At 39.8% G+C, this 12517-nt stretch overlaps 1 pseudogene across 1 annotated transcript; it reads left to right on the plus strand.

Moving 5' to 3' along the window:
• Positions 1-4817: 4817 nt before the first annotated feature.
• LOC128588031 (40S ribosomal protein S24-like) lies at positions 4818-5295 on the plus strand (annotated as a pseudogene). Its single transcript, XR_008380677.1, has one exon. The product of XR_008380677.1 is annotated as a 40S ribosomal protein S24-like (transcript).
• The last annotated feature ends 7222 nt before the right edge of the window (positions 5296-12517 follow it).

The raw sequence follows: 12517 nt of genomic DNA on the forward strand, positions 1-12517 counted from the left end.
TATCCTTTTTCCTGGTCTCCAGTGCACTGAAAAGCCCCATCAACCTGCTTCCCAACTTTTACTAAAAATGTCAAATCTCATAGTTTAAAATGACATATATTAGGTTTATTCGTCATTTCTACCTCCAAATAAAAAAAAAAAAAAAAAGGAGTGTGATTTATATACCTCAGGTTGATATCTGGCACCTGAACACTGAACTACCCAAGGCAATTTGGATCCCGTCTGCCACCTGATGACTGTGTGAGCTTAGGCAAGTTATGTCTGTTCTCTAACCTGAAACATAGAATTTTATGAAAAGAAACCCATATTACTTTTTCATCAGTTATTTTGAAAAGTCACTTTGAATTATATCAAATTAACCTGGATTCGTTTTTAAATAAATAAATTTTATGTGTTTTGAAGTCATACTTTTGCTGTAAGAGTATGAATAAAGATTGTAAATCAAAAGAAAAATAGCTAAATTGATACTTATATATTATGAATTTACTATAGTTTTAAAACTATTGTGTATTTGTTGAAAGGCACTCGGTAGAGTTCTTTGCAGAAGTAAATGAACAATCTCAGGACATTCAAATAATGTCCTGAGTGAATCACTTGGTCCTAGTGATTCTTGCTGTTGAGTAAGATTACATTTAATAACAATTTTCTTCTTTAAAAAAATGTTCTAAATCTCACCTTCTTTCACCCATCCATCTATTCATATTCCACTGATAAGAAAAATCATTTTAAAAGTCTCTATAATTAGAAAATTTCTTGGAAAAGAATTCAGTGTCCTTTGTTCTAGCCGGGAGGTACTGCACAGGGTCAAGCACAGAGGGGTCTATTACTAGCACAGAGAGTCTTTATTTCATTCATTCAACAGACATTTATTTCTCACTTGCTAGGTGCCAAGCATCACTGCATATAATGATGATGTGGTGTTGACCTCAGAACTTCTAGTATCAAGTGATGATAATGGGAAATTCTGATGTAAATATTTCCTTCCTTCCTTCTTTCCTTCCTATCTTTATTTCTTTTTTTTCTTTAGAGAGCATTCTTTCTTTTTCCTTTGTGGAAATGTTTGGTGTGTACTCATATCCCTGGTACTCAGATAGTTTATTACAATACATTTAAATACAAGTGGCATGGGCACGTATGTGCCTGTGTGTCTCTGTATGTGTGTGTCTGTGTGTATGGTGTATATATGTGTTTTTGTTTTTCCTGATGACTCCTCAGTGGATTATTTCAAGTTCTGGGAATCTTACTTTTATGAATTTATTATCATCTCTTCATTTTTTGGTTTTCTGTTACTGCAATTTCTATTAGCTAGATGATGTACCCCCAGTATTAACCTTTCTTATATATCACAAAATTGTTCCTTTAAGTTCTTTTCCTTCTGCCTTCCTCTCCACTCTTCTTGTTCCTCCTTTTATACCTCCTCCTTCTCTTCCACTGCTTCTAACAATGCTTTTGAAAACAAACAAACAAAAATATACAGCCTAAAAGCCATACCAAAAAAAAAAAAAAAAAACCCACAGGCTATGATTTTCTGACTCTTGCTCTTTACCTTATTTTTTCCTATATTTTTATTATTCTAATTATGATTTTCTTTTACAGACTCTAGGCACACTTGGTCCTGTGACTTACTTTCTCTGTGCCTTTACATTATCTCTTCTGTGACTGGGGATAAGAGTAGTTGTTGGAAAGTTGAAATGATCTGTGTATGTCTTAGCGCAGGACGTGGCACATGTTAATAATAGATGCTGAATTCTACTGATTGTTTTCATGGCTGCAATATGTCCCACAAGTTCTCTGAAGACACTAAAACAATTCTTAAACCTTCTTCTTGTCTCTGAATTAACTTTATGGCTTCTAGTGTAAATCATTGCATGTTTGTGCTGATGAACTACCTTAAACATCTGGTAAGTTTGGTTGTCTCTTTGTTTTTGTGTGGGGCTCATAAGGGATTGACATAGTGGCTATCGTGGATTCTCTGCATTAACCTATATTTCTCCTTCGTTTGCAGTTTCCTCTCCTGGATGAGGTGACCGACTGCCAGCTCTTTGCTTCTAGACTAGGCATATTATCTAGTAGTGTTGATTTTTATGTGTGAATGATGAGTGTGACAAATTTTAGTAGAGGCCAACTCTGGGCTAGCAATCCTCACTCTTGGAGCCTAAGACATTAGGCTAAAATAATCCTAAATAGATTATTTAATTTCTTGGAGAAGAATTTCCTGGCTTCACCCAGAAAGCAACTATACTACACCTAGGGATATGAGTTTAAAATTGGGAGTCTTGGCTTGGCACCCATAGCTCAGTGAGTAGGGCCCTGGCCACATACACAAAACATGGTGGGTTCAACCCTATCCCAGGCCTGCTAAACAACAATGACAACTGCAACCAAAAAACAAAAATAGCCAGGTGTTGTGGCAGGCACCTGTAGTCCCAGCTACTCAGGAGGCTGAGGCAAGAGACTCACTTAAGCCCAGAAGTGTGAGGTTGCTGTGAGCTGTGATGACACAGCACTCTGCTGAGGGCAGCATAGTAAGACTTGGTCTTAAAAAAAATAAAAATAAATAAATAAAATTGGGAGTCATATTCCTTCTACTCTTCAGCAGATTGTGTTTCAATTAAATACCTCATCCAAGGTCTTGGCTCAGAGTCCAGAAGCCTCCTGATGTCCTATTCTTAGCAAAGACATATACTTCTTTGACACTTTTTTTCTAAGGGTTAAAGCATCCATTCAATTTCTTCTGCTTACATATTCTAGCAATTTCTGAGACTCTACAGTGCACTTGTGGCCAATTCCCGTGACCAGTCTACCAGTTCTAGTTCTTTTATAAATATACCATTTTTCATGCTTCTCTACTATCATTTCAATAGATTTGTGGAGGTAAAGAGTTAATCATATGGATAAAAGAGACAATCATATATTTACATATGATTTATTTATACATAAATGTTCACCTCTTATATAAATAATAAAGTCACATTCAACACAGATCCAAAATTTTCTTTACTGTAGAGCTTTGAGATTGATAAAAGAAAACCACAGCTAATCATATGGTAAGTACACTGTTTATAGAGATCTCTTAGAATGATTCTGCTCAACTTAATAAATATTTTTGCTACATAGCTGTTAATTCTTTGCTTCATTTTTTTGAGTATTGTATGTATCATAGCATAACATAATGGTTAGCAATTTATAATCTGGATTCATAGGTTCATATCTTTCCTCTGCCATTTGCAAACTTTGTGAACTTGAAAAAAGTTGTTTAATTATTCAAGACTTATTTTTGTCATCTGTACAATTCATTTATTTATTTTGCAGAAATTTATCCAGTACTTACTGTTCTATATTTCTATAAAGATCAATGGAAGAATGAAAATAAAATGATTAATTTGGTACTTAATAAGCCCTTCATAAGCATTTGTTATCATGATTATTATTATTTTCAAGTTACTTCTTTATTTTAGAACATAGAATTGAACATGAGATAATTTTATATTGTGAGTCATGCTTCACTGTATAGTATATCGCTGCTGTGAACCAAACTATTTGAGTTTTAAGTAATTTCAAAGTTCTCACATTCATATTAGTCAGGAAACAGATTTATATTACGGCAATATCAACCAAGAATAAATGTGGAAACCACGCTGGAAAATTGTGCATGAAGGCTTCCATGTCCTTTAAAAATCCCTTAAAAGCAAATATTTAAAACGAATCTTAAAAAGAAAGGCAGGAAATATTTTAATCTCTGAAAAATCTTCCATTGTGTTTCTCAAGGCCACTTTCGTGAAATTAATATACAAGAGCCATGCACAGCCCGGAGGGAAAAGCAGGATTATGCAACTGGACTTTGTGTTCTTATCTTGAAACTCAGTGTTCACTGAGCTGGAACTCGAGCTGGGCTTGTCAGGTGAAGGCAGGCTGCTCTCTCCCTCCAGCCTCCCGACTGACACGCTGCACGCTCACCTTCACACAGGGGGCTCCAGTCCCCTTTTCTAGTCATTACTCTCAACATGAATTCGGCAATAGAAGGATAGTTGTATTTCTCATGAAAATAAAAAAATTTGGCTGAAGAGCTAGGGAAAAGCTATGGTTGGTCTCTTTACTAAGTGATCGCTCACCTTCCAAAATGTACAGACTGAGAGAGAATCCAGTCGCCCTTTTCCAGGGTGTTAGGAACACCCTCTATAATACCCACAAGGTGGTATTTCACAGAGATTCACCTCCCCAAAGTTTCCTGGTATGTTAGTTTGCTACAGCTGCCACAAAAAGTGCCGCAGTTTGTGGAGCATAAACAACAGAAATGTATTTCCTGGCAGCTCTGGAGGTCAGAAGCCTGAGATCAAGGTGTCATCAGGATTGACCTCATAGAGCCATAACTAATTACCTCTTAAAAGACTCTATCCCCAGAGATAGGCACATCCCAAGTACTGAGGATGAAGTCCTCAACATATGAATGTTGTGGGGAGCGGATCACAAATGCTGCCCTTAAGGTTGTTAACAACAACAAAAAAACCTGTAACGTAATTTATAGAAGTTTTACTGTGCTAAACTTGAGTGACCAGGCCTGTGGCCCCACAAACCAAGGAGCCTTGAGCAAGTGGTGTCGCTGTGGCTGGATGTACACACTCTAGGGAGATAGGAATTGTACGTAAAATCGTTAATCAGTATATGGAATGTACACATTAGTTTGGTCCAATAGGGCAGGATGTCTCCAAGTGTTAGCTTCAAGTCCTGAGTGGGTTCAGAGATTCTTTGATTTGTAATTGGTTAAAGAAATAAACTTTGTTAAGACTTGGAATAAGGCCCAAGGATCGCCTGCCATCATGAATAACATAGTAACTACCCAGACCAGAAAGTTCATGACTAACGGACAAGGAAACAAATGGTCATTGATGTCCTTCACCATGGGAAGGCAACAGTACCAAAAACAGAAATTAGAGAAAAACTAGCCAAAATGTACAAGACCACACTTGATATCATCTTCGTGTTTGGATTCAGAACTCACTTTGGTCGTGGGAAAAAAACGGGCTTTGGCATGATTTACGATTCTTTGGATTATGCAAAGAAAAATGAACCCAAACATAGACTTGCAAGGCATGGCCTGTATGAGAAGAAAAAGACGTCAAGAAAGCAGCGAAAGGAACACAAGAACAGAATGAAGAAAGTCAGGGGGACTGCAAAGGCTAATGTTGGTGCTGGCAAAAAGTGAGCTGGAGATTAGATAACAGGTGAAGGAGTAAAGACTCTACAGTGATGTTATCTGTAGCCATTGTATAGATTTTTCACAAGAGGATTAATAAAGACTTTTCATGTGAAAAAAAAAAGACTTGGAATAAGCAGAATGGAACGCCTGAGTTAATAGAATGGGGTCTGCCTTCTGTCATGTGATACCATGGAAGAGTCAGTTTAGAAAGGATGTGTAAAACCTACCTTAACCTTTGCCTTGCATGGCCTTGGAACCTGTTTGCTATTTAATATCTCATTGCCACAAAGAGTCTGTTTTGTCAGTTTTATGATCTCTGTTTTAACATAAAGCTGGTGTGTCTAAATTCCAAAAGAAAAGGGGTGTAAAGAGGCGTGTCCTACCTCCCTCCCATCATGGCTAGAAATTCAGTTTCAAGGTTTTTCTGGGATCTCTTTGGCCAAGAGGGGAACCATTTGGTCTTCGGTGGATTTTAGGATTTTAGTTTTAGTTTACAGTACCTAGTCCACTAGTTCTATCATTTAAAAAGTATGCTCCTTGTATAGCATCTACTGTGTGCATTTTTTTTTTTCTGAAGAATTACCTGAGACAGGCCTGCCAGATGGGAGCTGGTCCTCCAGCACTCCTCATTGTCTGCCCACAGTGACGGCCCCAACTTAGAATGTTTAAGTCTGGGCCAATGACCATGATTTTCATCTAACAACACTGTCTGCATAGATGGTATGTGGGGAAACTGTAGCACTAGAAGATAGCAGACTGTGCCTAATGCTCTACGGTTAATATATGTTTCAGGATGAAGATCCTCATATAAAAAAAGCTTCTGCAAGGTTATCCCTGTGGATAGGGTGGGTCAAATTTAGCTCTTGGAGCTGTGAGGGGCCAAGTGAGAGTGTCTAGAGATGTCAGCCGGAAGAAGTCTTGAAGGAGGCCTGAGAAGGCATCTGAGCTCACCTGCGGAGAGGACAGATACATTCATACAGAATATTGAAACTACTAACAGACTAGTATAGCTTGATTGGAGAGAAGTGAAATATAGTATACAAAGTGTTATACTGGGAGATAGGAATAGTTTCGGCACTAAACTCCCCTTCATTCCGTGGTCCCCTTAAAATTAATCTTCTCATAAGTCGAGTGAGGTCACATCTGATTCATCTATTTTAACTGTAATCACTATGTCACTATTATCTGCTGATTTTTAATGCTTTATAGTTTTTGTCCATAACATTATAAATCAGCTTTCATTTCTTAGGTCTTGATATTTAAAGAAACAATTCCTTTCATATAAGTCCTCATTAATTCTACTCACGAACTCAATCTTTCTATATCCATTATACATCTGAAATAGGGGACAATTATTTTATCAATATCATAAACTTATCCAACCAAAATAAGACAGTGTTATTAAGGAGCTAAGTATTGCCACATTCTTAGCCTCAGTAAATGATAACTTATATCATTTTAAATTGAGATTGGTATCATAACCATTTAATTCAGGATACTTTTTCTCAGTTCCTAAGCATATGGCACAGAACTCAGTCTGGCAACCCAGATGGGTTGGGGAAGACGTGGCAGGGGTGGGGGTGGGAGAAATAAGGAAGGAGCCAGTTAGGTGCTAGCTCTTTATCAACCTGAGTAGGGCTGAACAGATGCTAGGGAGACATGTATAATCTATACCTGTAAACAGTCCAGTGGACTAGAGACTGTAATTTAGGTTTGTATTATGAATTATGGTACATTGTTACTACAGGTAGACAAAGAGAGCAATGTCATCTGGGAGGCTGTCCCCCGAGTCTCAGACTCTTAAGACAAGCAGGCCATCTGGCCCCAGACAGGAACTCTCTAGAACAAATCAGGATACAGGTAAAAAATCAAAGTCTACTTCTGGCAACTGGAGAGTGTGGCACCGAGGAGTCTGTCCCTCCAGGGTTCAAGCAATAACCTTCCATGGCCAGTCCTGGGCCCATCAGATACCAGATCTATGGGTCTGGATTAATATTAAACACCATGTTTTGTATTATAGAAAATTTCTGTTTTCATAAGGACTGTTTTAAGGATAAAGTGGAAACAGCTTACTGGGAATAAAGGGAATGAATGCCCCAAGAGTGAGTTTCGGGATGACGTGGGCATAGAAGAGGGTCAGACTGGCTAATCCATCCTGTCTGCAGCATTCCTGTCCTCTCTGCTAATGCTCATAACAAAATCCCACATTTAAAAACATGCAAGAGATTATCTCAGGAACATTGTAATCTTCATCCTAAAATTTGAGGCTACTTCACCACTGTATAGAGGAGTGGAAATAGCACTGGAAATTGGAGCTTTGCCCTTGGCCTTACCATTGACAAGTTGTATGATATTGAGAAAATTACTGGACACCTCATAGGCCCATGTTTATGATTTGAAAAATGAAATCAGACCTTATTTCTGTCCCTACTTATGTTCTATTAGGCCACCCACCTTCTGTTAACTACATCTTCTCCCTCATGGCTGCGGGGGGTATTGAAGAAGCTTCCTTTTCCCAGAGCCTTGCTGAGTCTTGTCTCCTACCAAGAGCACTGACTGACTTGTTTAATAAATAATTACTCATTGTATCACACACTGTTCTGTGTCCTGGTGATACAACAATGCTCAACACACATGAGGTCACTATCCTCACAGGCATTATAAAAATAATGAAAGTACTAAATAAACATGTGTGTGTGTTATTTTAAGTGGCAATGAGCTCTGACAAAAAGCAAAGCAGAGTAAAGGGTGATGTCGCTGAACAGGAATGACTGAGCAACGGTCTCAATGATCAGAGATGAGCCACGTGGAGTCTGAGGAAGGAGAAGGCCACTGGCAGGGGAAAGAAGAGGAAAGCCCCTGAGACGGAAATGTGTTTGGCACAGTTTTTAAATGCAAGGAAGCTGGGTGAGCTAGAGAAGAGTAAGTGAGATGTGTAAGGTGCAGGAAGGAGTCAGGTCCACATCGGCAGGGCCAAGCTTCCCATGGGGGTTTGAGCAGCATGGAGGTGAGACCTGGTTTCCATTCCTGCTGCTACACAGGCTCAGGGAAGGGCTGGAGCCAGGCAGAAGGAATCCCGGGGGCAGACGAGGAGCCACAAGCTGATTTCAGGTAAAGGAATGAAGCCTGGATCAGTGCAGCAGCATTGGAAATAAAAACAGCTGAACATGTGATATACTATTTTGGAGGTAGATTCTTAATGGATTAGAGAGGGCAGGGAGAGAAACTGAGGACTCCTGAGCAAATAATCTATAAGGTTTATTCCAGAAACAGTGATTCTGAATCCATAATGTGAAAGAGCTGCACCTTTCAGTGGCTGTGCATGGTAAGAAGAGGTTTTACTTGATCCAGCTACATTTCCAACCTACTCTGCAGCTTGTGTGATGGAATCTGTCCCTTAACATTTGTAGTCATTAATTTTTCCACATTATGAAAGTGAGAGAAGTAAAAATTTTGAACTTTATCCTGCAGCAGCATTATGGTGGCACGTGTGGGTGTGCAGACCTGGTGCAACTCTGGCTCTAACCACTTATGAATTCTGTGATCTCAAATAGCTTATTCTATTTCTACAAAACTGAAGTTGCTCAAAAAAAATAAAAATAATATGTCCCGGGGGAGAGAAAGATGGCGGACTGAAGCCAGCTTTCCACAGAGGCTCCCGTCCAGAAGGAGAGTTAAGGGACAAAAATTTAGTAAGTATCCTGGTGGATTTGAGCTGCACCAAGAGAGAAGGTTGAAGAATGCACATCAACACCGCTGAGGCAAGCTGTGATCACAAGGACGCAAAGGAAAGCAAACCGGCTCACTTCTGGATATTCTGAAGCCACACACCCTGTCTCTCTGGGCAACCAGAGGAGGCCACCAGTGAGCAAAGGATTTGCCTGATGCTGCTCACAAACCCGGGAAGCTTCCAGGGCAGAGCCGACTCAGAGAGGTAATTGGACACAAACCTCTAGCAGCAAAGTCGTTCGAACTCAGAACAGCCCGTCTTCTGCAGGCGATTTTAGCAGAAACAGAGACAGAATCCCACAAAGTTGTCTGTTCTGTTCTGTTCTGTTAGCAACATCAATCAGGGACAGGGCTAAGCCTGAGTGAACACCTCCCCCCCACCACCTGCATCAAGCACTCAAAGATGTCAGGCCCCATCTCCTCCTGCTAGATAGCAACGGACTGCAGGGGCCTGGCAGATTTCCTTGCAATTCAGGCAGGTGCAAACCCCTGGAGTATCTGTTCACTACAGGCAACTGGGTTAGCCATCTGCAGAGATACCAGTGACTGGGTCCGACGGAGGGGCAACGTGGGGAAGGAGACATCAACCTTCCCAGACTGATCTATTTGCTAGGTGGCTCCTCCGAACTCCACACAGCACTGAAGTAAGCCATATCAGAGTAGTCACCAGACCCCTGTGATCCAGTTCCCAGAGACCTCTTGAACTCTCCCACCCAAGACAGGTGCCGATTGAGACAATCGATTTGGACCTTTTGAACTGAACTAATAGACTGAGGACTTTTTAGGCGGTGCCCTGTGTATGCGGTTGTAGGAAGGTTTGATTTTCCTTTTCCAATTGGTGCCAGAGGTGGGCGGGCAGGGTGACTTAATTGCTGGTTTTTCCACACAGCTGAGACTTCAAGCCAGAGTAAATGTTACAATAGGATTGAACAGAAACCAGCTAAAAACAAGACAGAACCACTTCGCCCCACCACACAAGACAGGGCCCCAGTTTCTCAGGCCACAACACTGTACGGGCCCTCAATAAAGGCCCAGGGGAAAAATCAAAGGGAGTAAAATAACCATGGGGCGGAATCAGTGGAAAAACTCTGGTAACATGAATAACCAGAATAGACCAACTCCCCCAAGAAAAGATACGGCAGATGTGATTGAAGATCCCATTCATAAACAACTGGCTGAGATGTCAGAAATCGAATTCAGAATTTGGATTGCAGACAAGATTAATAAAATGGAATTAGGAATTCGAGGAGAAATTCAAAAGTTGTCTCAAGAATTTAACGAATTTAAAGACAAAACCACCAAAGACTTAGACACACTGAAGCAAGAATTTACAGCCCTCAAAGATACGAAAAATACAGTACAATCCCTCAGCAACAGAATGGAGCAAGCAGAAGACAGGATTTCTGACATTGAAGATAAAGTCTTCAAATGCTGCCAATCTCTCCAAGAGGAAGAGAAATGGAGAGCAAAAATGGATCATTCACTCAGAGAACTCTGGGATAATTCGAAGAAAAGCAATATACGAATAATTGGGATTTCTGAGAAAGATGAAGTGGTGTCGATGGGCACAGAGGCCCTTCTACATGAAATTATGAAAGAAAATTTTCCAGACATGCCTAGTGAATCTGAAATTCAGACAGCAGACAGCTTCAGAACCCCAGCACGATTCAACCCCCATAAGTCATCCCCCAGGCATATCATAATTAGCTTCATTAAACTTAATATGAAAGAGAAGATCCTCAAAGCAGCCCGGTAAAAGAAAATCATTACGGGGCGGCACCTGTGGCTCAGTCGGGAAGGCGCAGGCCCCATATAACGAGGGTGGTGGGTTCAAACCTGGCCCCGGCCAAACTGCAACCAAAAAATAGCCGGGCGTTGTGGCAGGCGCCTGTAGTCCCAGCTACTCGGGAGGCTGAGGCAAGAGAATCACTTAAGACCAAGAATTGGAGGCTGCTGTGAGCTGTGTGAGGCCACAGCACTCTACCGAGGGCCATAAAGTGAAACTCTGTCTCTACAAAAAAAGAAAAGAAAGAAAACCATTACGTACAAAGTAAAGAATATTAGAATAACTACAGATCTCTCTGCTGAAACTTTTCAAGCCAGAAGAGGGTGGTCATCAACTTTTAATCTCCTAAAGCAAAATAACTTTCAACCCAGGATCTTGTATCCAGCTAAACTGAGTTTCATTTATGATGGAGAAATTAAATACTTCAATGACATTCATATGTTGAAAAAATTTGCCATAAGTAAACCAGCTCTTCAGGATATTCTCAGACCTATCCTCAACAATGACCAACCCAATCCTATACCACAAAAGTAAACTCACTCAGAAACTTCAGATCAAACTCCAACTTCCACACTGGGAAAGGATTAAAAATGTCCACTGGACCTTTGAAAAACTCGATACCCAAAATTCCACCAGACTTATCAATACTCTCCATTAATGTGAATGGCTTAAACTGTCCTCTAAAGAGGCATAGATTAGCTAACTGGATAAAAAAAAAACTCAAGACAGATATGTGTTGCATATAAGAGTCACATCTTAACTTAAAAGAAAAATACAGACTCAGGGTGAAAGGATGGTCATACATATTTCAGGCAAATGGTAATCAGAAAAAAGCAGGTGTTGCAATTTTATTTGCAGATACAGTAGGCTTATCAAAAGTAAGGAAGGACAAGAATGGTCACTTCATATTTGTTAAGGGTAATACTCAATATGATGAGATTTCAATTATTAATATCTATGCACCCAACCAGAATGCACCTCAATTTATAAGAGAAACTCTAACAGACATGAGTAACTTTATTTCCTCCAGCTCCATAATCGTCGGAGATTTCAACACTCCTTTGGCAGTGTTGGATCGATACTCCAGCAAGAAGCTGAGCAAAGAAATCTTAGATTTAAACCTAACCATCCAATATTTAGATTTAGCAGACATCTACAGAACATTTCATCCCAACAAAACTGAATATACATACTTCTCATCAGCCCACGGAACTTACTCCAAAATTGACCACATTTTAGGTCACAAGTCTAACCTCAGTAAATTTAAAGGAATAGAAATTATTCCTTGCATCTTCTTGGACCATCATGGAATAAAACTTGAACTGAGTAACAACAGGAATCTGCATACTCATACAAAAACATGGAAGTTAAATAACCTTATGCTGAATGATACCATGCTCATGGCTGGGAAGAATCAACATTATTAAAATGTCCATACTACCCAAAGCAATATATAATTTCAACGCACTCCCTATTAAAGCTCCACTGTCATACTTTAAAGATCTTGAAAAAACAATACTTCGTTTTATATGGAATCAGAAAAAACCTCAAATAGCCAAGACATTACTCAGAAATAAAAACAAAACAGGAGGAATCACACTACCAGACCTCAGACTTTACTACAAATCGATAGTGATCAAAACAGCATGCTATTGGCACAAAAACAGAGAAGTAGATATCTGGAACAGAATAGAGAACCAAGAGATGAATCCAGCTACTTACCGCTATTTGATTTTTGACAAGCCAATTAAAAACATTCAGTGGGGAAAAGATTCCCTATTTAACAAATGGTGCTGGGTGAACTG

The sequence above is a fragment of the Nycticebus coucang genome, chromosome 6 (genome assembly GCF_027406575.1).
Source record: "Nycticebus coucang isolate mNycCou1 chromosome 6, mNycCou1.pri, whole genome shotgun sequence".
NCBI classification, from domain to species: domain Eukaryota; kingdom Metazoa; phylum Chordata; class Mammalia; order Primates; family Lorisidae; genus Nycticebus; species Nycticebus coucang.